Source organism: Alexandromys fortis, unplaced genomic scaffold, assembly GCF_014885135.2.
Source record: "Alexandromys fortis isolate MF-2015 unplaced genomic scaffold, M_Fortis_MF-2015_v1.1 scaffold_1, whole genome shotgun sequence".
Taxonomy (NCBI): Eukaryota; Metazoa; Chordata; class Mammalia; order Rodentia; family Cricetidae; genus Alexandromys; species Alexandromys fortis.
In genome coordinates, this window is record NW_026067927.1 from 27,442,272 (window position 1) to 27,468,750 (window position 26,479).

The 26,479-nt window shown below is 44.5% G+C and overlaps 1 protein-coding gene across 9 annotated transcripts in view; it reads right to left on the minus strand.

The window, feature by feature from the left end:
• Positions 1-26,479, minus strand: part of Atxn1 (ataxin 1) — a 380,257-nt gene that overhangs the window by 258,591 nt on the left and 95,187 nt on the right. For 8 of the 9 annotated variants that reach the window (XM_050144026.1, XM_050144032.1, XM_050144029.1 and 5 more), the window contains one exon: positions 15,298-15,419. The gene's annotated coding sequence lies outside the window, so the exon portion shown is untranslated. Of the gene's footprint in view, positions 1-15,297; positions 15,420-20,093; positions 20,270-26,479 lie in introns of all 9 variants that reach the window. The other variant, XM_050144027.1, reaches the window with a different exon arrangement.

The window sequence follows — 26,479 nt, forward strand, 5'->3', positions numbered from 1 at the left end:
CTAAGACTCCAAGTTCAACCTCAACCTCTGCGACCGAAGACAGCCCTCGTTCAGCTGTGCAGAGCTCCGGGAAAAACAGATCTAAGGTGGCTGATTCTTTATGCAGGACCTTGAGAATGACTGTGCCTGAATCCGCAGGAGGAGTCAACTCAACGGGACTTCAGAGTGACAGAGACAATCGACCGGGCCCCTGGGCTTCCAGAAACATCTGGAAGACATGAGCAGGTGTGGAGTGGGAAGCAGGAAACCAAGAAGCGCAGAGGACAGATTCAAATCTAAGGCTCTGGAGAAGGAGTAAGGACACCGTTGTGGTTGGAAAATATGGTTTCTAGGGAAGTGTTGTCAAGATGCAAGCAGAGCTCAGTCTGGCTTTCTCTTAAAAGACATTGTATCACAGAGAAAGCACCCTGAGGCATAGCTTGTGAGGGTTCTTTAAAAGAATGTGTGTATCTAGGGGAATGTAAGCATGTTTGGGTGCATATGTGTGTGCATGGATGTAGAACCTTCTACCTTATTGTGGAGGGGGATGAGTATCTCCTTGGGAGCCAGAACTCATCGATTCAGCTAGGCTGGCTGGCCAGCCATCAAGCCCCAGAGATGCACCTAGATCTATGCCCTAGCACTTGGCTTTATGGGAATGTGTCACCACTCCTGGGTTTTTTAAAAGAGGTTGTTGGGAATTGAATGCATGCCTTCATGCTTGCATGGCTAGCATTTTGCCATCTCCTCCATCTTGCCACCCACACCATCACCGTGGTCCCACTTCTAGGGACATTTATACCCTGCTTTTGTCTCTCACATAAATCTGCTGTCTCTTTTACCTGAGACACCAGAAATTCCTTTCTTTGAAGGGATCCCTCCAAGCATGGCCTAAAGGCCTTGGCCTTCTTCTGAGGGAGGAAACAGATCCCAGGGAGAGGAGCAGCTTTCCCCAGCTCCTAGTGTTAGTAGTGAAGACCCAGGAACCGAAACCCACACTGTTAACCAACTTCTTCCTCCCAAGCCATCAGGTTCCCCATTCCCCATCAACTTTTCCCTGCTTGTTGGTCTCATTCCCCAACCCTGTGTGGCTGCTAAGTCACGGAGATGTGTTCTGCTGCCAAGCAGGCCACTGGGGCAGACTTAACCCGGGCTGAACAAAGCACATGAGCAGTTCTCTTGGCAGGAACCCTGCTCCCCGTCACACATGGGGACCTGCTGCCCGCACACCCTGTCAGTCCCTCTCACAGCGACAACACCACATCGGCCTGGCCTATACGTATCCATCACCAGAAAAAGAGCCAGGCTTCCGGACCCGATTCTTACACAGTTAGGTGGTGAAGAGTCCTGGGTGGAGGAGGGCTTAGGAGGCGACAAAATGATCATAAAATCCCTACAGTTAGCTACCATAGCATTTAATTGACTGATAAATTGTACTACCAAATAAATGCTTGATTCCATCTTGTCAAAAACAGGTTTATATTTTCAGAGTCTTTTCTATCCCAAAGTTGTTCCTGTAGGAAGTTATCACTTCTTGGTTATTGGGTACATTTAAAAAAAAAAAATAACCTAAATTAAATTAGCCTTTCTACCAAACAACAGACTATGAACGTTAAACGAACTCTTTGGGGAAAAAAAAGAAAGAAAGAAAACACCAACTGTGCACACTAGAAATCAACAACCCTTCCACAACAGGCCTTTGGAACAAGCGATTTCCGAGCAGGGAAAGCCACGTTCAAGTTACCACCTTGGGTGGAAGAAAAACCAGTGCCTCACGCAAGAGCAATGAATGACTCTTTGTGGAGGTGGAGCGGGCCGAGCTAAGGAGCCGTCCTGTTCAGTTGTGCGCAACTCGTAAGCAAGCCCTGCTATCCTATACCCGACTCGAACTGAGGAGAAAGTGTCAGATGGGGGGATTCCCTGGAAAATGGGAGTCATGCTGATGATTCACCAGGTTGGAAAATTCACAACACAACCACGATGAGTTAACAGGAGCTCCTTACTTGCTAAGTACCTAAGATCTATGTTTCCTTGTAAACACCTGGTGGCGGGAGAGGCCACGCAGCTCTTTTAATTTCCTATTTTGCAGGCTGGCAGGATTTTTTTTCCTTTGCTTTCTTTCTTTTCTTTTCTTTTTTTTTTTTTAAGTTTCACAAACTAGTATGAAAGAAAGTTGAATATATCTAATTAGCATATGCGTAGGCACGGCTCATGCATATTCATCACCAGGGAAGGCTTCAGTCTACCAGGCCTGAAGCTTACTTATAAAGTTAGGCAAGGGGTTGGAGGGCGCTGGGTAGAGTCAGCCTTTATCAGTAACAGCTTACCACATTATCATAAGTATCAGCACAGGGTTTCCAAAGGGCTGTGCAAGGCTTTGGGGCTGGAAGACCCCTAACTTCAAGATTCTGCCCAGCCTATCCCACAGGCACAGAGCTGCACAATCTCAAGGACAAAGATTCCTGTCAGCCGCCAAGATCTTATTACCATTAGTGTTTTGTCACCGCTTAGTTACCGTAAAGTCTTCAGTACACATTTTTGCTGACCTCAAGTGGCCAAACAGAAGTGTTTACCTGCTGTGTTCTAGCTAAGCTGTTAATGAATGCCATGTGTAACTTGCTTGCCTATCAAGAAAACCTGTACTCCCCTGCCATTCCTTACAACAGCAAAGCAGAGTTTGTGGAGACCCATCTTCAGGGCCCGCGGAGAGTACTTCGGATGAACACTGTGGTGCAACTAAGGTTAGTGGCTATAACCAAAAGCAGAAGTGATAATGACGTATGTGATAGCCCTGCAACCGGTCCGAGGAGAGGAGAAAGCCCTTCAGGACACTCTGCTGTTTCTGCATCTTTATCTAATGCCTAAAATCCAATCCACTTAGAACATTCCAGTGCATTTGGTTCCACAGTGCTGGGGATCTACACGGAAGCAGGTGCTCTACCACTGAGCTGTGTCCCTCCCCTTCCAGCACCTCTCACTAGCGACTAGAGCACAAAGCAAATCTCAAAGTCCGCCGACTTCAAATCCAGCCAGACTACCCTTTTTCCCAGAGGAACAGCATGCATATTAAAGACGCTTGGAAAACCACAGGCTGTGGGGAGTTGAGTTGAAGCTCTGCCTTAGTGTTGCCTGAAGTCATTCCAAACTCAATTCGTTTTCAGGAAGGAGAAAAAGGCCCTTCTGGGTTCTTTTTCTTAGTGGTTTTTAGAGCTTCGGTGTAAGGGAAGTGCAGCTCCAATCAGTGATGCTATCTGCTCTCAGGGACTTCTGGAAACAGCACATTCACTCGCACTACTTTTAATTGTGGCTCATAGGAGATGCAAATAGAAGAACGGTGTTCGCCTCTACTACAGATGCACTTCTGCTCTGGCAAAGAGGAATGCGTCTGCTTTGAGTCACATAGGCACCCGTGGGGAAGGCTGTGATTCACTCATTTTCAAGGGTAAAATCACGCGTCGCTGCCCATTGCCAGGCAGGTAGACAGAGCAGGATTTGTTAGGAAATGAACACAAAGGGGAATAAATGCATGTCCTGTGGAAGCCAGTCCCTGTAGAGCTCCGAACACTTCCTAGCAGGCATTGCAGACATGCAAGCCGGATCGGAGAATATTTCAAATAATTCAGGCCAAATAGGGGTTGAAAGACAAAAGGAAATCAGAGCCAACGATGAACAGGAAGGAACATGAAATGCCACAGCAAAAGCAGGGCAAGCTTTTGTTTGACAACTGCTATTTTCTTCAGCTAACAAGAAGAAATGTTGAGGCCCTTCTCCCTCTATTAGATTCTATTAGAGCCTAGTTTCTGAAATTAGAATGGGATTCATAATATATTAGTAATTATTTATACAATCTGTATTGATAGCAAACGCTTCCCAAAATAAAACCCTATTCCAAACACTGCTTTAGAAACACTGTATTAAACAAGCGAGCTCAAAACCAGTAAGAGTGGTCAATGGTTGTAATTCTAGCACTCAAGAAGCAGAGGCAGGAAAATCTGAGTTCAAGGCCAGCCTGTGCTATACTGTGAGTTCTAGGCTTGCTCGTGCTACACAATATGACCCTGAATTAAAGAAAACAAGCAAACAAACAAATAAAACAACAACAGAAAGCCAACAACAACTAAAGTTAGGAGCCAAACCAAAAAAAGACAAATATTGTATGATTTTGAGTGATATCTTTAATAGCCAAATACATAGAAACAGAAAGTTGAATAGGGGAGTCAGGTACCTTTAACCTCAGCTCTCTGCATGAAGAGGCAAGTGGAGCTCTGTGAGTTCCAGGCCAGCCTGATCTGCATAGTTCCAACCCAGTCTTGTCTATAGAGTGAGATCCTGTCTTAAACAAACAAAGAAAATAGGAAAAAGAAAAAGAGAAGGGGCTGGAGAGATGGCTCAGAGGTTAAGAGCACTGACTGCTATTCCTGAGGTCCTGAGTTCAATTCCCAGCAACCACATGGTGGCTCACAACCATCTATAGTGAGATCTGGTGCCCTCTTCAGGTCTGCAAATATACAGACAGACAGAACACTGTATACATAATAAATAAATAAATCTTTATCATCCTGAAAACAAAATAAGAAAAAGAGAAGGAAAGAAGAGTAGAGGTCTGCAGGGACTGGAGGAGGGAAGAGTAGGAAATTCATGGTCCAACTGCTACAGTTTGTGTTTGGAATAATGAAAGTCTCAGAAATGGATTGCAGATGATGGATGTTTCACACTGGAAATGTGCACAATGCTACCGAATGTATAAGACTTATACTTAGCAATAGTCTGAACAGTATGCAGGCTTGTACACACATGCTCGTGTGTGTGTGTGTGGTTGGTTTTCTGTATCCATGATGACTGTGTCTGCCTCCATATATTTAACCAACAGCAGACAGAAAATACCTATGAAAAAATTTACAACTATAGTTTCAACATAGAGGTGTTTTTCTTGTCATTATTCTCCTAACAATACTAAATAGCAACTGTTTTCATAAGAGTGACAGTGTTTTAAATATTGTAAGTAATCTAGAGATGCATTAAAGTATAGGAGGGATATGCCTCTGTGTGTGTGTGTGTACATATATAATGAAATGTAACACAACGACAGAGCACTGACCTAGCACGCATGAAGACTCGGTATGGTATGTGGTGGCACATGTTCATGACTGAAGTGGATAAGCTAAGCACCTGCAAACCTGCACCAGCAGGGTTACGACACACAACCCTCAAGTGAAATATACTCAAGGGGCTTGACATTTTAGCAAATTTTACAGCAGATTGACGTCACGGCACAGACGACTCAAAAATTTGCCTAGTAGAATATAATATAAACCTAGTATAGCTTTAGGTCAAGTTTCTATAATAATATCTTGTTGCTTCACTGGCCATGACGTTTGATAGAGTGAGCTAAGCTTCCTCTTCGAACTAGGCAGCCTTGGGAAGCCATCACTGCATTGCTTGTTGCTATGCATCTCAGAGCTATAATGAATTTGGATTCAATTGGACGGAAGAAGCAAAGTGCTTGCCTTAAATATCCAGGGCTCCTGCTAGGCACTCACTCCCAAATCTATTTACTGTGAAGGGCAGGCTCACTTTGCAGGCTCAGGCTAGGATGCTGGGCTCATACCAGTGGCTAATTTGACTGCCTCCTGCCAATGGCCACCTGCCAGCAGCATCACTTAGACTAACGCTGGTCCTGAGGACAGCTGAAAACAATTTCTTTCCCATCAACCCCTGCAAAGGCGATCACGTCCTTGTGGGGCTTCAGTGGAAAGCAAGGCGCTATCTGCTTAGCAACAAGAGCTTAAGCCAGGAGAAGAAATCATCGTGTAGAGACCGAGAACAGTGGGCAGACTAGGGCTTGGGGTTTGAATCCTAGCATCACAAGCTACAAGCTGGGTCACACTCTCCAGTCCCAATGGCCCCTTCCATGATACTAACATATAACTTAAATGTAAAAGTTACAGATCTGTTTTTAAGACACTCAGTGAGGATGTAAGATAAGCCATGTACAAGAGCAATTTAATATAATAACTGGGCAGGGAAACGTGCAAAGGGCATTTTCCAAAGATTTGTTGTAGATGTTCTGAGGGCAGGTTTTTCCAGTTTTTGATGTTGTTGTAAGAAGCCATTACCTATGCTTTCAGAAGGAACCCAAATAAACTCAATGGTTCACTAAGTTAGACTTAAATGAAATAATTTCTTTGGATAGTTATAGGTGTTCTCTCTGGGTGAACAGACATTTTCCCACATCTCCCCAGGAAAAGCCATGCAATGGTTTCTTGCAATATCTCCCAGTGCCCTCATTAGACCAGTTACCCACAGGTCTGCTTCTCTTATCTCGTGGGGCTCACCCACTCCTTTCCCTGAGTGAGTACTGAACTACATTTGAAAGGAGATGCTCAGAACAAAGTGGAAATTTTTATTATGAAGCAACTAACCAAACACTGTGAAAATGTTCAATAACAACAACAATAAACCCCCCAGCATGGGTTTTACAGCTCTGGGAGGTAATATCTTCTTTTCCTTATCTGGGATGGATAAACTGAGGCTCAAAGAGGCTAATGACTTGCTCAACATGATGCATTCAAGTACTCTGTCTGTACACAGGCTGTACAATTAATCTTGATGGACAGTTTAACAGGAACTGGAGTCACCTAGGAGACACACTTCTGGGCATGTCTGTGACGGTGTTTCCAGAGGAACTTAAATGAGGTGGGAAGACACCCTCCCCTGGGAACATGGGTGGTATCCTCCCATGGGCTGGGGTCCCCTGATGAATAAAAAGGAGAGAGTGGACTGCCAGAAATCATCTCTGCTTCCTGGACACAGTCATACTCCTGTCACCCCTGCTTTGAGCTTCTCTGGCTGCCAGGCCTTATTCATCATGGCTGGCTGTCCCCTCAATCCATGAGCCAAAACAAGCCCTTCCATCCTTGCTGGCTTTGTCAGGTCATCTTCCATAGCCATGAGGACAGTAACTCATCCACAGATCCTAGTTCCTTTCTCTTTTACACGTTCCCCAATCAAAGCTACTCGACCAGACGTTTTAGGGATGGAGTTAACTGGAGATGGAAATCAGGGTCTTATCCTACTCACAGACACTTATGTCCATGCTAACAAAAATCGGGCATCCCTGGATCAGCTGTAGCCACAATATCACCATACGGATTGGTCTAGACAGTCTGTAGAGGGCAGTTTTGGATGAGAGCCTCCTCTCTTGGGAAGCAGCTGAAGCTGTCATGAAAATGGCAGGAATCTGTTGCCTTCCTGGGCGTTTGTCACTAGGTGTTTGGGATCAAAAAAGAGTGATAGAAGAGTCAGTTCCTCCTCAGAAAGGATACATGGTAACAGATGGCTCAGCAGGTAAGTGCTTGCTGCCAAGGCTGACGACCTGAGTTCGAGCCCCAGGACCTATATGGTTGTAGGAAAGCACTAACGCCTGCAAGTTATCCTCTGACCTCCACTCTGGAGCTCGCGCACAACCGTACACGTGCCCACACAAAATAAACAAACACATCAAAATACCGAGAAAAGAAAGCGAAAACCGTGAGTTTTAGTGCTTCGGCGGCGTGAAACAGACAAGCATCAAATTCTACGAAATGCTATGAAATGATGTGATGCTTAATGTGTCCGAGCCAGTCTGTAATCAGCACAGGAGGACTGGCTCCTTGATTCCTCCAGGCACAGATCACAAAGACACAGGAGGCTGCAGCAGAATGACACCTGGGCAAATTTCAAGGTGAAAATTATCTTTTCTGACTCACTGATGCAAACTGAAGAACTAACAGGAAAAATCTGCTTGTATGTATCTGTTGTACATAGAATTGAGCACACACACACATATGAAAATATATCTTAAATATGAGTGAGTACATCCCATGTTCTTCTTTTTGGGTCTGGCTTACCTCACTCAGGATAGTGTTTTCTATTTCCATCCATTTGTATGCAAAATTCAAGAAGTCCTTGTTTTTTTACTGCTGAGTAGTACTCTAATATGTATATATTCCATTCTTTCTTCAGCCATTCTTCCACTGAAGGGCATCTAGGTTGTTTCCAGGTTCTGGCTATTAGAGAATAGGGATGTTCTATCGGGAACTCACCAAGGCCAGCTGGCCTGGGTCTGAAAAAGCCTGGGATAAAACCAGACTCGCTGAACATAGCAGACAATGAGGACTACTGAGAACTCAAGAACAATGGCAATGGGTTTTTGGCTTTGTGGGAGCCTAGGCAGTTTGGATGCTCACCTTACTAGACCTGGTTGGAAGTGGGTGGTCCTTGGACTTCCCACAGGGCAGGGAACCCTGATTGCTCTTTGGGCTGACGAGGGAGGGGGGCTTGATTGGGAGAGGGGGAGGGAAATAGAAAGCGGTGGCAGGAAGAGACATAAATCTTTAATAAATAAATAAATTAAAAAAATATATCTTAGAAGACATGTAACTGCAGTCTGGAGAGATGGCTCAGTGCTTAAGACCCCTTCCTGCTCTTCCAGAGAACTGGAGTTCAGTTCCCAGCACCTGTATTGGGGTCGGGGTGGGACTCACAATTCTCTGTAGCTCTAGCCCCACAGGCAACAACACACACATATACATACACATAAATTAAAATAATAACATCTTTTTTAAATGCATATAATATGCCTCACAGACTCACTGTCAAAAAAAATACAAACACCTTGTTTAGAATACAAGATGTGAGTTTTTTGAGTGGCATTTTTTAATGTGATATTTAAAAGAAAACAGTCCTACTTCTTTCATAAAGAAACTCTTGTAGAATAAAAATTAATTTTGGAGAAGACCTTTCATTTACTTAAGCCAAGATTTTTTTTTTCTCCTTTGGTATTTTAGCCAAATAGAATTCTTAGAAATGGGGAGGAGAAAAAAAAAAAAAGCAACAAGCACACTCCTAGAGCAGAGTAGCCTTTCAAAACTGAAAATGTTACGTCAACCTTTTTAATGCTATCCAGTCTTGACTTTTTAAATTCCCTTTAAAAAATCCCACAGTCACAATGCAGCCAGCACAGCATGTACCCTTCGTCTAGATCCTTGGTGCGGTGGATTATCATCATGCATGTCACAGAATGCTACAAAGGTAGCTCCGGGTAACTTCACAAAGATGCTTGCAATAGAGTAGAATCGTTTCTCTCTGCTGTTAACTTTTTATAGCACCAATGGTTTAACTTAGGCTGTTTGGTTTAAATAATTTAACACTAAATCCAAGCATTTTCATAAAATTATTTAGTCAAAAGCAACTTTTTACAGTTTTTGAGAAACGGTAACAGGCATTGGGAAATCTGGCCAGTGGTCGAGTGCTTGCCTAGTGTGTAGGGAGTCCTGGGCTTAACCCTTAGCCCTGCCTAAAGTCCAGACATAGGCACACACCTGTAATCCCAGAGTTTGACAAATGGCAGCAGAATGATCAAAAGTTCAATGTCATCCTTCACACTATCAAGATGGAGGGCAGCCTGGGCTTCATGAGCCCCCGTTTCAAAAATCACCAGCAGCACCAGAGAAGAATACCTTTGAAGGTGCCATTGGAGTCCAGGCAAGTGATGCTGAAGCCTAAGAGATAACAAGGCCAGGGAGCAGAAGAGATGGAATATCTACCAGGACAAACCACCGCCCTGTGAATGAAGGAAGAACAGGAAGAGGATGTGCCCATCAGTGGACAGGGTTCAAGTTGCCCATGGAGTCTGTGTCTCCAAATGAGAAGTCCACGGAAGCAGATGGGATAACCTCAACTTCAGATTTAGCCTCAAGTTCAAAGGGTCCATGTGATTTCTGATTGGAGCCATATGAGGGGATCTGTAAATAACTGAGTTTGGAATCTGAAGAAATGGAAATGTTAATGATATTCACTGGCACAGAGTGGACACACACACACACATGCACACACACACACACACACACACACATGCACACCAAGGAAAGCATGCAAAGTAACAGGACGTGGTTTTTCTCATTTCTTTCAGTGATATCTGCACAGGCAGCAGCAGTTAAAATTCTAATTTATTTTTGGTGCACAGAAAATACCTCCCTTCAAAGCTCTCAGATTGTCACTGAAGAAGAGGATGCATCAAATCAGTCTACCCTTGCATCACTGATCTAAGAAAACCCATTGCATTTCCTGGACTGGTGTGGTTTCATTCAAAGCGAGATGTAACGACACAGCTTCTTGGGACGACTTCAACTATTAGGAGCTTGCTATGACATTGGCTAGAAGAGTGAGTCCTAACACATCTATCAGCGGGCAGCCTGGGTCCTGCTTTACAGAATACTGACTTGGGTATGTGAGGAGCCACACTCCTCTATGCTGAAACACATCTAGAATGTTCTAAGGTAGTCTGTAGTAAGAGCAGTGAGTTCACTGGCTCTTGTTTTGAATTTTCTGTTTCTTACTTCTCAGCCCAAACTCACCTTAAACTCACTATGAAGCCCAAGCTGGGTCCAAACTCAATGGCAATCCTCCTGCTTCAGCCTCCCAAATGCTGAGATTATGGGCATGTGTGGCTCTCGGGGGTTCTTTTCCTACTTATGCCTGCTTACTGGTTTTCCCAAACCAGTACCTAGGATGAGTATTGCTTTGGAAATCAGGCCACTATCAAGGCCACCCCATGTTAAGTGGCCTGAAGCCACACGGGTTCTCAGCTGGTAAGACTGGCTTTTCTTTAGAATTTTCTTCCACTTGTAAGAAAATATGGATTCTAAGAAGAAAATAATCTATGTGCTATTAAAGACCCCCAAACCAGAAATGCTAGGCCAGATGTGGTGGTGCACACCTGCAATTCCATCCCATGATTCAGGTGCAGAAGGGTCACTACAAGTTTGAGGCCTGCATGCTTTACATAACGAGTTCTAGGCCATTCATGGCTACACAGCCAGACTTTGTCATCTGATACTAGAATAAAACCTCAAGTTTTAAGTTTTCTTTAATTGGCTATTCCTCTACCCAAAAGCCCTTTAAAAAAGGCTCAGATATATGTGTGCAACCAACTGTTAATTCCTATTCTGCAACTGACAACTGGGACATGTCTCGTCTGTGTTATGGAACATTTCTCATACCTACCTCAACTTGAATGAAAAAAAAAAAAAACCACCACTCGGGGAAATCCACCAGCTCTCCATGAATCTCATGTTCAAGAGTCTCATGTGCCCTTGGTCTTGCTTTAGGAATCTATGCTTATTTGTCCGTGCTTAGCTGAGACTATGAGAAGAATCTAGCTGGATAGACCTTTTCTCTTCCTAATCTCCTAAACAGAATGAAAAGACAAAAAGTGTATCCCAGCCACAGAGTGTCTGTTTAACATGCATATGGCCACTGGCTCCGTTACAACATCAAAACTAAAACTGTAATGAACACTTGGAAGAATATGCTTTTCCAACATGGTCCAACATGGTACTTGAGTGTGTCTTCTCACATGTTATTCATGAACAGCATGACTTCTTTTGGGCAAGCCTGTGGCTAAGTGATAGGTGAAAATGCAAAGAATGCAAAAAAATTTCAAACCTGATCTTAACTACATAGCTCAGGCTATCCTCTGTCTCAGTCTCCTCAACACTGGGATTATGGGTATGTAGCACAACACCAGCATCAAAATAATAGATAGATAGATAGATAGATAGATAGATAGATAGATAGATAGATGCATTTGGTCATTGTGATATTGTGAAATATATATTTGCTGTTTGTCTCCATTTCCTGGCTTACAACCTTTAAAATTCTTGGAAGTAATAAGTCTCCTTTGATTCTGGAATTAACTGACTGACCCTAGCTATCCCACAGCTTCAGTATAGAACATACTGAGGCGAGATTTGAGGGTTAGGTCAGTTAGCTTCTCCCCCACTCTCTGGGAGGAGGAAGAGAAAACTGAGTCGATCATCTGATGCCAGTGAGTTTACCGAGTGTGCCCAGGCAGTAAGGCTTCCTTAAAAACTCAAAGAGGCAGAGTCTGTGAAGCATTGAGACATTAGGAGGATCCCGAAGGTTAGCCTGCCCAGAGAATGTTGAGGCTCTGCCCCTTCTCTTTCACCTGACACCATACAGCTCTTTGTCCTGTTTTTCACCCGTATCCTTTGCGACACCACTTACAACATGTCAGTATGATTCAGCAGTGGCATACGGCAGCGCTATAGCTGTAAAGAAGTATTTGCTTGAATTCTGTGTGTCAGTCTAGTAAATTCATTCAAACCCAGGGAGGAAGTCCAAGGAACTCCCCCCCCCTCCACACACACACACACACACAAACACACCTTACATCTGGTGGGCCAGCAGCTCCAATTAAATAACCCACTGTGACTTAAACATCACTACAGGACTGAGCCCTCACCTCCAGGATCTTATCTGTGTATTCCTCACAGATGTGTTCTGTATTGTAACAGATGGTAGGAGAAGCAGAGTTTGCTTTTCTCTATACCTGCTCAGCAATGGTTATCTCAACAGGTATGTCCATCCTGATGGCCCCAACTCATCCCTTCCTAGAATAAGGAGACCATTATGTGTTCTTCTGTAAGATATACCCACCAGGGCTGCATGCAGACTGTTGTGGAGTTCTGCCAGAAGCACGGATAGCACAGATTCCTTTGGAATCAAGCCAAGTCAAGTTGACTGCCCCCATGGTTCCAGAATGGGGGGGGGGGCAGAGCAGGTGGAAGAGGGACAGAGGAGTCAAATGTCACCACCGCAATCTGTTAACATGTGATTCAAACCCAGAGTCTGCCGAGTCTGCCACTAGCCCCGTGGAGCTTTGATGTGTGGCCACTAAGGCTTGACTTTGTCCTTTCCAGTGACAGGGTGCCTCTCCCGCCACCCAAACTGACCACTTGCAAGTTCCAACAGCTGAAAGAAATGGCACTTGGAATAAACCGCCGAGGGCAGCTGGTGTGGCCTTGGGAGCTGGCTGGTCTTTTGTGGCTTTCCTCCAGCTGCCCAGCACAGAGCCGATGTCCCCTATATCAGACCTCAGTCGAAGCTGTTGCCATTTCAAGGGACAGAGGAAAGAAACATTGAAGGCCCAGAAAAGTGGGCGCTTTGTGTGTTTTGCTGGAACTGGGTTCTGAGAGTTCATAGACAAAGGTGACTTTCCATCCCCCAAGGGTGAGGCAATCAAAGTAAATGTGAATCTCACGGTGGTTGCTGCCTACATCGACAAGAGAGCATTTCCTGGGAACCTTCCTTGTACTCGGACCCTGCACCCTTTGCTGCGGGAAAGAGGCCAAGGACAATGTTCACAGTCTCTAGACAGTTGTTCTAAACTTCAGTAGGCAAAGAGGTGGGATGAGCCTTCTGAGCTCTGCATCCCCCAGAGACTCTGATTCCTTAGGCCTGGTGGCCCTGTGTCCATGACAACCGCATCCTGGTGAATAGGATGCAGGAGGCCCTGAGATGAGACCACCACTGAGAAACATTAGAGTATGATCTGGGTGCTGTCCTATAGCAGAAGTCGGAGACCCAAGTGGGGTGACAGCAAACACATAGCTCTAATGCAGCACCTGTGGGTGTCAAAGACACTCCTCGAGAGGGCAGGTAGACTGAATTGAGACCTGAGAACTTATGAGGAGAGCTTGGATTTCTGATAGGCAAGCTTTGTCTATAGAAAGCCCCCGGCTATGTCTTCAGTGGGTTTGTGATTCACCATAGCCCATACACACAGTAGACCTATGCAGAAAGAGATAGGGGCTAGGGTACCCCAGCAGACAGAAAGGCCACTTGCTCTCTGGAACACTCATAACCTAGCATCCCCAGATCAGACCGAGTTTGCAGTGTCACTCTGCTGAATTCATGTGGTTTCCTGCATCTCATATCTTAACATTTGTTAGAGAGAGAAAACGATGCTCTGAAACCCAAATACTGTGCTGCTCGCTCAGAGGCAGACAGCTGCTAACGAGAGTGACATGTGACCATCATTTCAACTGCTGCGCACAGCTCAGCTTCAGGAAGGAGATGTTTAGTAAGAAAGAAAGCCAAAACATTCTTCTCAATGGAAAACAAAGTTTGGGGCTCCACAGAGTGAAGGATCTTGTACTCAGTCAGTTACAGAGAGATAATAATCTAGGGCCTCGATAGGGGGGAAAAAACAGACAAGAATGTAAAAAAAACCTAGTCTTGTTTTATTTTAATATAAAATTCACGAAACACTCCTTTATTAATGTCGCAAGGGAATTAAATTATTAACTACAGAATCTGAAAGTCCTGCTTCACCAAAAGACAATGGAGATAAGAGTCCCCCAGGGGCTGGACCTTTTCTTCCACCCTGGCTAGGCGAATGACCTCTCTCACTCCCTGCAAATGATAGTTTGCCCCAGGCACACAGTAAATTCCACTGAAGAGAACAGAAGACTACTGATTATTTAATGGTACTAGATTGAGCTTTCAATTTGCAGGAGTCCAGGGAAATCATCCTGGCGCATACACGTCTACAAGCCAGTCATAGCAAGTGGTACCTTCTCCCGATGCCCTTGACCACATATGAGGATGAACAGGGCTTGCATTTGAGGAGTGTTTCCAGGAAATACCATTAATGAAGCCAAGAAGGCATCCTGAGAAAGCTGTATTTGTTTAGAATATCATTTTTATTTTTTTTAAATCATGTATTTAAAGTTTGGAATGTTTCGGCTGTAACTCGTAGACCAAGCTTGTCACTTAGGGGACCAAGACCACCAATAAACAGAAGGACTAAGGTGTATCAGGAGGGTCACCGTATTCCACAACAGCTAATTATAAATTCTAGAGAGAACTGGAAAAGGTTGCCAACATGAAAACCGACCAGAGTTTTTGAAGACAATACTAATCATCCTGACTGACTTTACACACTATGTATTTCTTTCAAATAACCACATTGTGCCACATTTTAAAAAATTACTCAATAAGCTTTTGCTGAAAATGATCTGGAAACTCCCGGTAACTCCACCTTGCCTGCTCCAATACTGATTACAGATTAAGAGTCTCACCAGGTAGCTAGACCTCCTCTGTCTGACTCATGAAACCCTTACACATTCAGCTAAATGGAACCCATGGACCACACAGACCATTCATTGTGTGGACATTTGTGGTTATGCTGCTACTATTGTTTGTTATTGCTTTGTTTCATTTTCCCTAATGACAAATGCCTTCCCTTGAGGTCTTATGATCCTGCAAAGTTCAGAAATAAACATATTAAGCTGATCTGGCTACCTTCTTGGCTCTCTCTCACGAAAACAACATTTCCAGGTATGTCTTAATGCTTGAGCTATGGGGGAAATGGCTACGCACCTTACTCACTAAAATATCCCAGCACGCCAAGTAAGGACTGACACACGAAACTGAAAACATGTAAATGCCAAGTCCATCGGGACGACTTACCCCAAACCATTCCTGTTTCAAGCTCATTTGCGCAGGCTGGAGTCCACTCTGGTTTGCTCAGGGTCTATAGGAACCCTACTTCTGAAGCTTCTCCACAGATTCTTTCATGCTCCTCCAGTATGCTGCAGTTTAACAAAAGCAAATACCAAGTCAGAGTGGAAATTGCCACTTCAAGCAGTTAGTGAATATGCAGGGGAAATCCCTGGGCTTTCTCAGTGTCTGTCTTCTAATGTCACACAATCATGTCACTCACCCAAAAGAAGCCATCACACATCGCATCTGCATTGGTACCCTAAAATACTGAAAAGGCAGACAGACAGACAGACAGACAGACAGACAGAAAGGAAGAAAAGAAAAGAGAAGAAACGAAGAAAAGAAAAAGAAAGGAAGGAAGGAAGGAAGGAAGGAAGGAAGGAAGAAAAAAGAAAGAAAGAAAAAAAAAAGAAAGAAAGAAAGAAAGAAAGAAAGAAAGAAAGAAAGAAAGAAAGAAAGAAAGAAAGACAGACAGACGTGCAGGAGAAGATAGTATTTTCCAGTAGGCATGTGCTTGCAAAATTTCAAGTTTACCCACTGTATGAAGGAAAGGAAGGCTTCTTCGGGTTTAAATAACTAGAAAGTAGAGGAAGTTTAGTTTTTTAAAAAATTACTCATTCTGCCTGTTAAAGTCTAAAATGGCCTAGTGTGACATTGTACACCTGCAATGCCAGTACCCAGGAGGTAGAGGCAGGAGGATCAGGAGTTTGAGGCCAGCTTGAGCTACACAGTGAGGTTCTGTATTTAAAAACAAAAAAAAAATACCATCTGGTTGTTGAGAAAATATTGTTTTCTTTTACATATAGTGCTTTAAGAATAGAAAAAAAATGATAGCATGAAAGAGAAAGGAAATTTCCATTTTGTACTACAAATGGGTAGTTGCTGGGTTTCCCCCACCTGCCTCTAGATAAACCTGATAAATACCATCTCCTCCCAGGGTGGAAAGCGCCAGGTACTGTACACAGCAGATACGAAACCAATGCTAAAGGTGTGCACGCCTCTTCACCTGCCTCTGAACAGCTGATGATGTCTACACGAGAGTGGCCTGACGGGCAGCCATTCTGAAAAGTTCTTTTCCTGCCTTAGCTGCATTAACGTTTTCTTGTCCCCAGCTCTCCAGTTTCCCCTGAATCATGGTTAAACCCCACTGTTTTGCTTTTTGACAGTGTCCACTTGAGAGTTTGGAGGCCACCTTCAAAGGAGTCTGCACCCTGATTTGTATGTTTTAGCTTTGGAGAGTAGTTGTTCTCTATCTAGTTTGAAAGCCTGCTGGAGGGTTGTCATCCACTGGGGAGGATGAGGGTTGCATAATGCTACAACTGTAATCCCAGGTGTTGGAGGAGAGATCCTGATGACAGATGTTGCCTCCCCTCTGCCCTGCTCTTTGCACTTCTAGAGTGAGTGTGTTCAGCCAGCATGTAGACAGGCATCAGAGCTGAAGACAGTCTCCAAAGCAAAGACACAAAGACCAGGCACGGTGGTGCATGGCTGTAGTCCTTATAGCCAAAAGATGACCACAAATTCAAAGCTCATGTAGTCTACACTGCAAGTTGAGAGTGGCCAGGTGTATATAACATAGCCTACCTCAAAACAGCAATAACAGCAACGGGGGTGGAGGGGTGGGGGAGAGAAAAAGAAAAAGAAAGGAGGCTCTCAAATGACCCATATCTTTGCCTGGAACTTGAATAACAGATGGTCACAACACAAAATGGAGGCAACCTGGGACCTAGGTCCCCAACCATCACATGAAAGGACCCCCTTACCATGTTTCAGCTTTCATGTTTTGGTCTTTATATCATGGCTCTCCACGGGCATAGTATGGATAAAATTAGTTCTTCCCTAGCCAAAGAGTTGGTTGTAGGGTAAACAGATCTGCCTTCCACGATCAGTTTCCTATGTAGAATATTAGTAAGCTGAGGCAATCAATGCCTAGCCACCGCATGAATGTTAAACTCTACAATTTTGGGTTCTAGAATGATCAACACAGCTGTCATCACATGACCCACTTATAGGCGAGGTAACCTTTCACGCATCCCTAAGTCATTGGGATAGTTAATGTTTTTGTTTATTTTATTGAGACAGGGCCTCCAGTATTCCTTGAGCATACTAGGTAGCTAAGGGTCACCTTGAACTTTTGATTGTCCCCCTCCTCCACCTCCCTAGTGCTGGGATAGCAGCTTGCTCAGCCTATGCTACACCAGGGACAAACACATTGTACCTCGCACGCTAAGCAAGCCCTCCACCAAGCTCCGCCCCTGGTCCCATCACTGACCCTTTGAAAGACTCAGCAAGTTATTGCTTTATGGAACAGTCAACATTTTCTAAGAGGACTTCTGCGGGGGGGTTAAATTCAAGCAGACAATTCCTACCATTGAGAAGCAGACAGTGTCGGGTTCCTGGTAAACATTCCGTCAAGTGAATAGAGTTTAGTACCCATATAGTGCACAGTCTGGACATGCATCTGCTGGAGAACGAAAGTGTCCTTCTGTTTTCTAGATGATATGAACACCCACAAAAAGTGGGGTTAAAAGGATGCCATTCATTTTCTCAGCAGCTTTCATGAACGATGTCTCACCCCCACCTTGATATATAGTACTAACAAAGTGACACGAATCAAGATAAGCCTGCAAATTCAAAGAAAAACTGTCCTGGTAAGACAGAATTTGGAGGGGAAAGGAGGCCTTTGGTCTCTTTATTCGCTGGTAGCAAACTTTTTCCCCCTTGAAACTAAAGAGAGCTCCCTGTTCTTGTCTTCATTGCTCCCAGCTTTCTCTCTGGCTCTTAGAGGACTGGACAAGATGTCTTGCAGCTTCATTTGACTTCTATAGAGCATCTGCTGTCCAGCCTGGAGAAAGCCATGCACATCTTACAGATACACAGGAAGTGAGTCAGAACTATGACTAGAAGTGGGGTTGAACTACTTATGTCAATTGACTCTTTTTTTTTAAATTTTTATTTTATCTTATTTTGAGACATAGCCTGGCCTTATAGTCCAGGCTGGCCCCGATCTTCTCGTGTAGCCCAGTATGTCTCCTGATGGCTGGCATTGCAGGGGTGCTGTGCTCCCCTCGGCGCTCTTTGACCTCCGAAGGATGTCAATCACTTAATGTGATAGGAAGTGGCTTTGAACCAGAGAAGCTTAGCAGAAGCCTCGCATTTCCATTAATGCAGAGAGCTCAATCAATGTTCAGATTTGCTTTTGTCTTTAACAAAGAAGTTCATTTCCGGATTACGTTCCTGTCACCTGTCTATGAACAAAATCCATTTGTGCGTGGGGAGGTGGTTGGGGATTGGGGTAGTGGAAGGAGATGTTTTCTGGCTGCTGAAGCCACGTGTCTAGAGACTGGTGAAGCAGTGCTCATGTATTTACAGAGGGGAGAGAGAGAGAGAGAGAGAGAGCGAGAGAGCGAGAGAGCGAGAGAGAGAGAGAGAGAGAGAGGGAGAACTCATCCAAGGGGACAACAATTTCCATTTTTCCTCATCACATGGGGCATGGAGTTAAAAATGATTCATTTCGTGACTCCCAGTTGATCCCCAGTTATAGCCACTGTGATTGATAGCAAAAGAAAGCCACCAGCTGGACAAGGGGCCCATACCTACAGTCCCAGAAAGCACTAGGGAGACGGAGGCAGGAGGATGCTGTGAGTTCCACTTAGCTCCACCGGGGCTACATAGTGAGCAACAAGCCAGTTAGGGTGTTACTATTTCACCTTGTCTTAAAAAAAAAAATCGAAATGAAACTATAAAGACAAAAAAAAACAACTCTGAAAACTTTATGAATCTCCTTTGAAGCAAAAATTTCCTACGTCAGGGCTGAGGTATAGCTGAGTACATGTCATAGATGGAGGAGGCTCTGTCCTGTATCCTCAGCATGGAGTCTTCAAGAAAAAAGAGATGTGTTTGTATCGCTAGGGCTGCAATCTGAGGCTTTATGCATGCTGGTGAGTGCTCCACCATGTAGCCATGCCCTCAGTCCTAAGACAAAGGAAATCCCATCTGCTTCCTTTCTTCATCACAGCCTGCGCTAACCCTGCCACCAAGAAGCAGGCTTGAATCTAATCTCGCTGGCAATGTGTTCTTGTCTGCTGGCTGGGGGCACTGTCAGCACAAAATAAAAGGGCTGGACCAGAAGCCTGGTTAGTTCATTGCCTGCCCAGCATACTCGAAGCTCCGGGTTCTGTCCCCAGTAGTGCAGAAACTGGATATGGTGGCACAGGCCTGCAGTTCCAGCACTCAGAAGGTAGAGGCAGGAGGACCAGAGTTCAAAGTCATCTTTGACTACAAATTGATTCTGAAGTTGAGCTATGACAATGAGATTCTTTCAAGAAAATAAAGAAAGCCAGCAACAGAACAGAATATATATACATAGCCAGAGTCCCAAGCCTGGAGGTGGGGTGGGGGAAGAAGCAACATCAGCAGGCATATTTGAGTGTGTGCCTAGAGACTCTGAGTATGTAAAGGGCTCTACAGAATGCTTCCCAATTCCATAGGCATTTGGGGGATACTTTTCTGGAGGGTCATAGTCAGGGGGATGCCATGGCAATATAAGCCAAGCACAATAACCTTGCTATTGTGAGGCCTGTTTGCCGACCTTGGTCTGGCTAGATGGATTTTTCAAATAAAGTAGTCCCAGCCTCCTACGCAGAATTGGTTCCTAATGTATCAGGAAAATTCCCTAAAATTAACTGCTACTTATAATTCAGGTTGTTTTACATATATCTAAATATTATAATGGAAACATGATCTCTATAAATGCAACTGACCAGGAAGACGCTGGCGGGTGTGCATAATCCGAATTCAAGGACGCAGGGTGTGAGCCACAAATCACAGCGGGGGGGGGGCTGTCAGAAGCAGCCTCCAAGGGGCCTCCGGTGGCTCTACGTCTTGACAGTCACAGCTTGGTGACACTTGAGTGCAGATTAGAGTTAGTGACTTGCTTCTGAAATGTAGAGTGAACAAAAGTAATGGGACACCATATCCAAGCTGGGGCACTATGGTTTGTGTCTGAAATAGACCCCATAGGTGTGTGTGTGTGTGTGTGTGTGTGTGTGTGTGTGTTTGCACACTCCATCCCCTGCTGGTGGCACTGTTTTGGGAAGTCATGGACTCTTAGGACATGAGATCTTGCTGACAGGTAATTAATAGATAATCTTATCTATTATCTAGGATGCAAGTGCTTGGAGTTTTGACTTCCTGCTACAGAGAGTGCCACTAACTCATCCTTACCACGAGGGATGAGCAAGCTACGCACATCCCCATCAACCTGCCCCTGACCTCTGCATTTCTTCAGAGACGTCCCCAAATGAAGACTATTATCTGTGGAACTGCCAAAGAAGGTGGAGGGGACTAGCTTGCTGTTGAAGAAAAGATCCTTACCCTGGCCTATCAATCTTCATTACTTGACCTGGCTGATAGAAAACACTGCAGACTCTCTGCTGTGAGTTCCTACAGGTTAAATGCCCCGCCTTTACATGGGAAGGCTGTCCTTTAAACTGGAGTAGTGGAACTGAGAGTTGACTGAGTCTCTAAAGTACTTGACTTGCAAGCAGGAAAACCTGAGTCTGATTCATTCCCTAGAATCAATTTTAAAAAAAAAATGCAGGCATGGAGGTATGGTGATATAATCCCAGTGCTGGGGGTGGGGGGAAGCAGGAGAGTCCCAGGGTTCATTGCCACATCATCTAGCTTACTTGGCAAGTGTCAAGCCAGTGAAAAATCCTGCATCTCAAAAGCACAAAAAGTTAGCAAGTGCCCCAAGAAATGACAGCGGAGGTTGTTCTGTGGCCTCTACATGCATGTGCACACAAGTATATACACCCCACACACATAACTACATGCACATGGATAGACACACACGTTTGTGTGCATACACACACAGAGACACACATTCGCATGAGCACACAGACACACATGCAAGCTCCCATTTATCTGCAAAAGCCCCGTTCCATGACCCCCATTGGATGCCTGAAACTGTACGTAGCAGAGACCCTTATATGTAGCTCTTCTTATACATAAGTATCCATGTGTCCTATTTTCTTTGTCTGTGGTTGCATTTAATTACGGTGACAAAAACAGCCTAATGAGAAAAAGGGTTTATTCAGATCACGGGTCAGGTATAGGCCACCATCATGGGAAAGTCAGAGCAGCAAAAGCCGAAAGTAGATGAACACATATTTCCACAGTCAGAGGGAGAAAGCAATGGGTACGGGCTGCAGCTCAGGCCCCTCTCGTCCCAGGGAGTGGTCTTTGCTATAATTAAGACGGGTGTTCCCATATCGGTTAGTGTAGTCAAGATAATCCCTTGCTCAGCAGCTCATCTCCCAGGTAATTCTAGCTTCTGTGAAGTGGACAATGAGCTAGCCAGCACAGGATGATAATCTGAATGTATGAATTAGGAGCAGCGAGAAATTAGCAATGACTAATAATGCAATTGAACAGCATACTACAATAAAGCTTATCGGAGCCTTTGAGCTATTACTTCTGGAATCTTCCATTTAATGTTTTTGTCGGGGGAATTCTGTTGACCGTGAGTAACTAAAATCGCAGAGGGCAAAATTGAAGCAGGGTAGGGTCTACTGTACTAGGAGTGGGAAAAAGATCAAATACCAAGTGAAAAGGCCACCATGATTTGTTTGTTTGTTTTCAGAATAATGGCAGAAAAACCATCTTCAGTTGGTAATAGAGAGCCAGGGAGGATTCAGACAACATGGCTTCAGTAAAAACTAGGAGGACCAAATTGTTTTCAAAGCCTTTGGATTCTACGAAATGCAAAGCCTATTGTCCCTCTAGTTATTGAAATGAATTAAGACATCCCCATTGCTGCCTGACACAGACATACAGAATATGAAAGGCAGAGGAACCATCTCTAACTTGTGCCTCAATTCAAATCCAGAGCGGTCTCCCATCAGAAGAAAGGTGTATCTGGTTTAAAGGATCACAATTCTGACACTCAGTAGGGTGAAGCCCATCACAAAACAACCAACATGGTTTTGATCCACACTAGCAGAATTCAGCCCAGCGTCTGTGGGGCTCTGTGTTCATGGATTCAGCTAAAAGAGGATAAAAAAAAAAAAATAGGCAAGCAGGAGCTGAGGAGACAGCTCAGGTAGTAAAGAGCTCTCCATGTAAGTAAGCAAAAGGATCAAGTTTCGATGGCCAGTGCCCCTGTAAAAACCTAGGCATGGTGACATACTCTCATAACGCCAGTGCTGGGGAGGCTCAGACAAGAGGATCAGGATTACTGGGGGCTCAATAGCTATCCAATCTAGCCAAACCCACAAGCATCCATTCCAGCAAAGGAGCCCATCTCAAACAAATATCTGTACATGCATGAGCAGGCACACATGTGTGCATGCAGACACACAGGCACACAGACACACACACACACAGACACAGACACATGCGCACAGGCAGAAACTCTTTATTCTTTGAACATTTACAGTTTTTTTTTTTTCTGCCACTATTCCTAAGCAATACGGCTCAACAGATTAAGGAGCGTTCACACTGCGTTAGGCAGTATGAGCAATCTCAAGATGATGCGAGGCACAGGACAGGAACTGTGTGGGTTTATGCAAACACTGTGCTATTTTAGTGATAGGACTTGGGCTTTGGGGATTTTGGTATCTCTAGAGGTCCTGGGACCTATCCCTGCAGACACTTAGAAACAGATTGAATTTCTCATGTCTTAACTGTTGGGTTTGCACTCATAGGCAGAAGGAACTAGAATCGGGGAGGGAGGAGAAAAAAAAAAGAATTAAGAAAAAATGCAAGAAACTCACGGCCATTTATAAATCTTTCACAACCAAAAGTGACTAAGCTCTCCAAAGTACATGAAGCCCCAAGGAAGAGGTGTGTGGTTGCCATTTAAAAATAAGCAACGGTAGCATTAGCTCAGGCAGCAAGGCTGCTACCACTTAACCTGCAATTTGGACACTTTGTATAAGGAAGAAACCATGTTGTCTTATGACATAAGGAGCAGATGCTACTAATTAACACACAAAAATGTCTAAAACAGAGTTAGGAAAACATATGAGTTTGGAAACATAAGTAGAAACAGCTTCGGAGAGTAACAGCCAGACAGGATACTATGACGGAGGATAAGGGTTGGATTTTTTTTTTTTAAAGACAGTCAATCAAGCTGGTAAGCTTGCATAAGCCTTCCTGTAAATAAAGTATGGGCTTAAAGGAAAGTGCCTGATAAATATTGCTTCTTATTTTTTAAAAACAGGGAGAAGCATGCACCATATATAAGCCCAAGTGTTCATTGGGAGGCTATATTCCATTATAGAAGACTGTTATGCTAGGATTGAAAAGGATTTAAAAGGTTGGGGTAAATTTAGGGAACACCCTTGAGGTATTGACCAGAAATTACAAGACCACACTTGTTAGAATGACTTAGTCATAATCTGGGCCAAAGCTGGCTATGTAGCTCAGTTGATAAGGTGCCTGGCATGCATGACATTGGTTTGATCTCCAGCACCACATGAACCAGGCATGGTAGTGCATGACACACCCAGAGCTAGGGAGGCAGAGACAGGATGGGGAGCAACCAAGATCATTTTCGCTACACAGGAAGTTCTAGGCTAGCCTGGGGTTCATGAGACCCTGTCTCAATCCAAAACAAAACAAAAAGGAGTACAGGCCAGTAGTCCTCAAAATCTTTGATCTTGAGTCTAGTCCACTCATCCTATTTCTCTCAATACATACAAACACACACACACACACACACATGCACACACACACACACACACACACACTATGATGAAGTCTGTGCTTCTGAATGTGCAGTGGGTACTCAGCTCTGCATGGTTGCCCTGTAGCCCCTGTTCATACTCCTTAAGGTTGTCAAGAACCTCATAAGACTTTTGATTAGGTAGATTATATTTAACAACAATGCATTATAAATTAAAATGGAATTTTAAAACACTTGGCAATCCCTTTTATGCCCATGTTGGTGTGGGTGGCATAGGAGCAAGTGTGCTTGCACATCTGCATGTGTGCGAGCACACTCTGCAAGTCCACTGACGGACATGTGAGTATAGAAACTGGAGGTTAATGGTGAGGGTCTTCTTTGATGGCTTTCTACCTTATTCTTTGAAGCAAGGCCTCTCAATCAAACCCAGAGCTTGTTGATACAAGTAACTAGGAATCCCGCTGTGCCTTCTGAGCACTAGAATTAGAGGCAGCCCCCTCACTGGACCCACCTAGAATTTGCATGTATTCTGGGGATCTGAACTCTGGTACTCACACTTGTAGGGCAAGAGCTTTACCCACTGAGCAATCCCCCAGTCTCACTCAAGAACCACACTTCCTGGATGTGGTGAAGCACAACCTTTTGATTCTTCAAAGGTCAGGAGGCCAGAACACTGTTATATAAATGCACTCCAGAGTACCCTCACCACCCGCATCTGTCTCTCCCACTGACAGAGCATTCATCAAACAAGGTCAGCAAAAGTGCCAGGCACCAAGGCAGGGTTTCCAGTGCTTTCCAGACTCTCTGCTCCCTCCGGTCAGCTGGTTCAGCATTCTCCATCAGCTGTCTCAGTCCCCCTGCCTTTCATATCTCTCACCTCACATGCCTTTCCTTGCACTAGCCCAGAGCCATTAAAGATAAATTGGATACTTCTCAGATTATTCTTAATTATCACCCAGTTCCCATTTCCAACCATTTTCCATTTGGGTCTACTCCATCTCTCCCTTTCCTTTCAAGTGTTTCTAGCAGGGACCCCCATCAGTGTGGCCTCACCTGTGTACCCTCTAAGTGTCATAAGACTTCCTTTGTTTGGGTTTGTCTCTCAAAACTACATGCAGATAACTAGCGTCTTTACAATTTCTGGTAAGCCTCTTGGTTTATGGCAGTGCTGAACCCACAAAACCAGGCTTGCTTCCATTTTCCTCTGATGGATTGCTGACTGAGAACACAGTCCTAAAGAGCGAGAATAGAGCTAAGTTATAGCGCGTGTGCTTAACATGTGTGAGATCCCAGGTTCAGCAAAGAGAAGACGGGAGCCAGAGGAGAAAGAGGATCCAGAAGGAAAGGCAGGGAAGAAGTCAGAGGACAGGGAGCTGGAGTGAAAGGAGGAACTGGGAGAGTAAGAGAAGCCAAGGAAGGACAAGCTGGAGGAGGAACAGGAGAAGCCAGGCGGGGAAGAAGCAGAAGAGAGGAAAAAAGAAAATGAGGGCACACTTTTTAAATGTGGATTTTCTTTTTAAACATCTTTCCCTTCAGTCCCAAGATTAAACAGATTAGCAATGTAATTCTTCCAAACATTTCAGAGTAGGGAGAGTAGCGTTCTCTGCAGCGCAGCCAGCAGTATTCTGTGAGTTGGTCCATGCCAGCTTTTCTGGAACATTCTCAGAAGGAGAATTAGTTCTTCCCTAATGTGAGCTAACATTAGGAAAAAGTAGGGCAGTGCATTAATGTCTGGCAAAAAGAACCTGAGGCTGGGGTGCATCCAGCAATCTACTGCTTGTATCTTGCCCATTCTAAATCTGCAGCCATCCATAGTGCCCCGCCATCACCAGCAGTCCCACGGTTACGCCATGGTTCTGTCTCCATCTCTGCTTTCCACAGGACTGCCACCAACCAGCATGGATCTCTTTAATGAATATCACCATTTGGACCACAGCATACAGGAGACAGAGCCAGAAGCCTCCTATTTCCTTGGCTTTCTAATTATTCTTTGGAAATCATGCTACACTTTTTTTTTATAAAAAAAAAACTGGCACAATGTACATTTAGTGGTTGCAGTCCCTCCAGGGTACATCATATTCAGGAGGCCTTCTGTTCTCCAAATCCCCTTTTCTCTTAGATAGAGCAAGTAAGTTGAAAGCATGTGAGCGTGCCATAAAAGCATAGCCAAGAACAGACTACTGGGTATCCCAAGCACCTACGGGGTCATAAAGTTAGGAGAGGGTCTCTAACAGCCCCCATCTCGCGACTGTGATAAACTTCCCTACCTGATTTGTGTCTTCTCGCCTGGAGACTCCATCACCTGAGTGAGTTGTACACAATGCTCGCCTGAGACCTAACCCCCCACTCTCATGCTTCTTTGCATGAATCATTCTCAGTGGAGACGGTCCATCACCACAAAGGTGGGGGGAAGGGTGTGGCACAGCTGACCTCTTGGCCCATTTCCTGACATTGCCA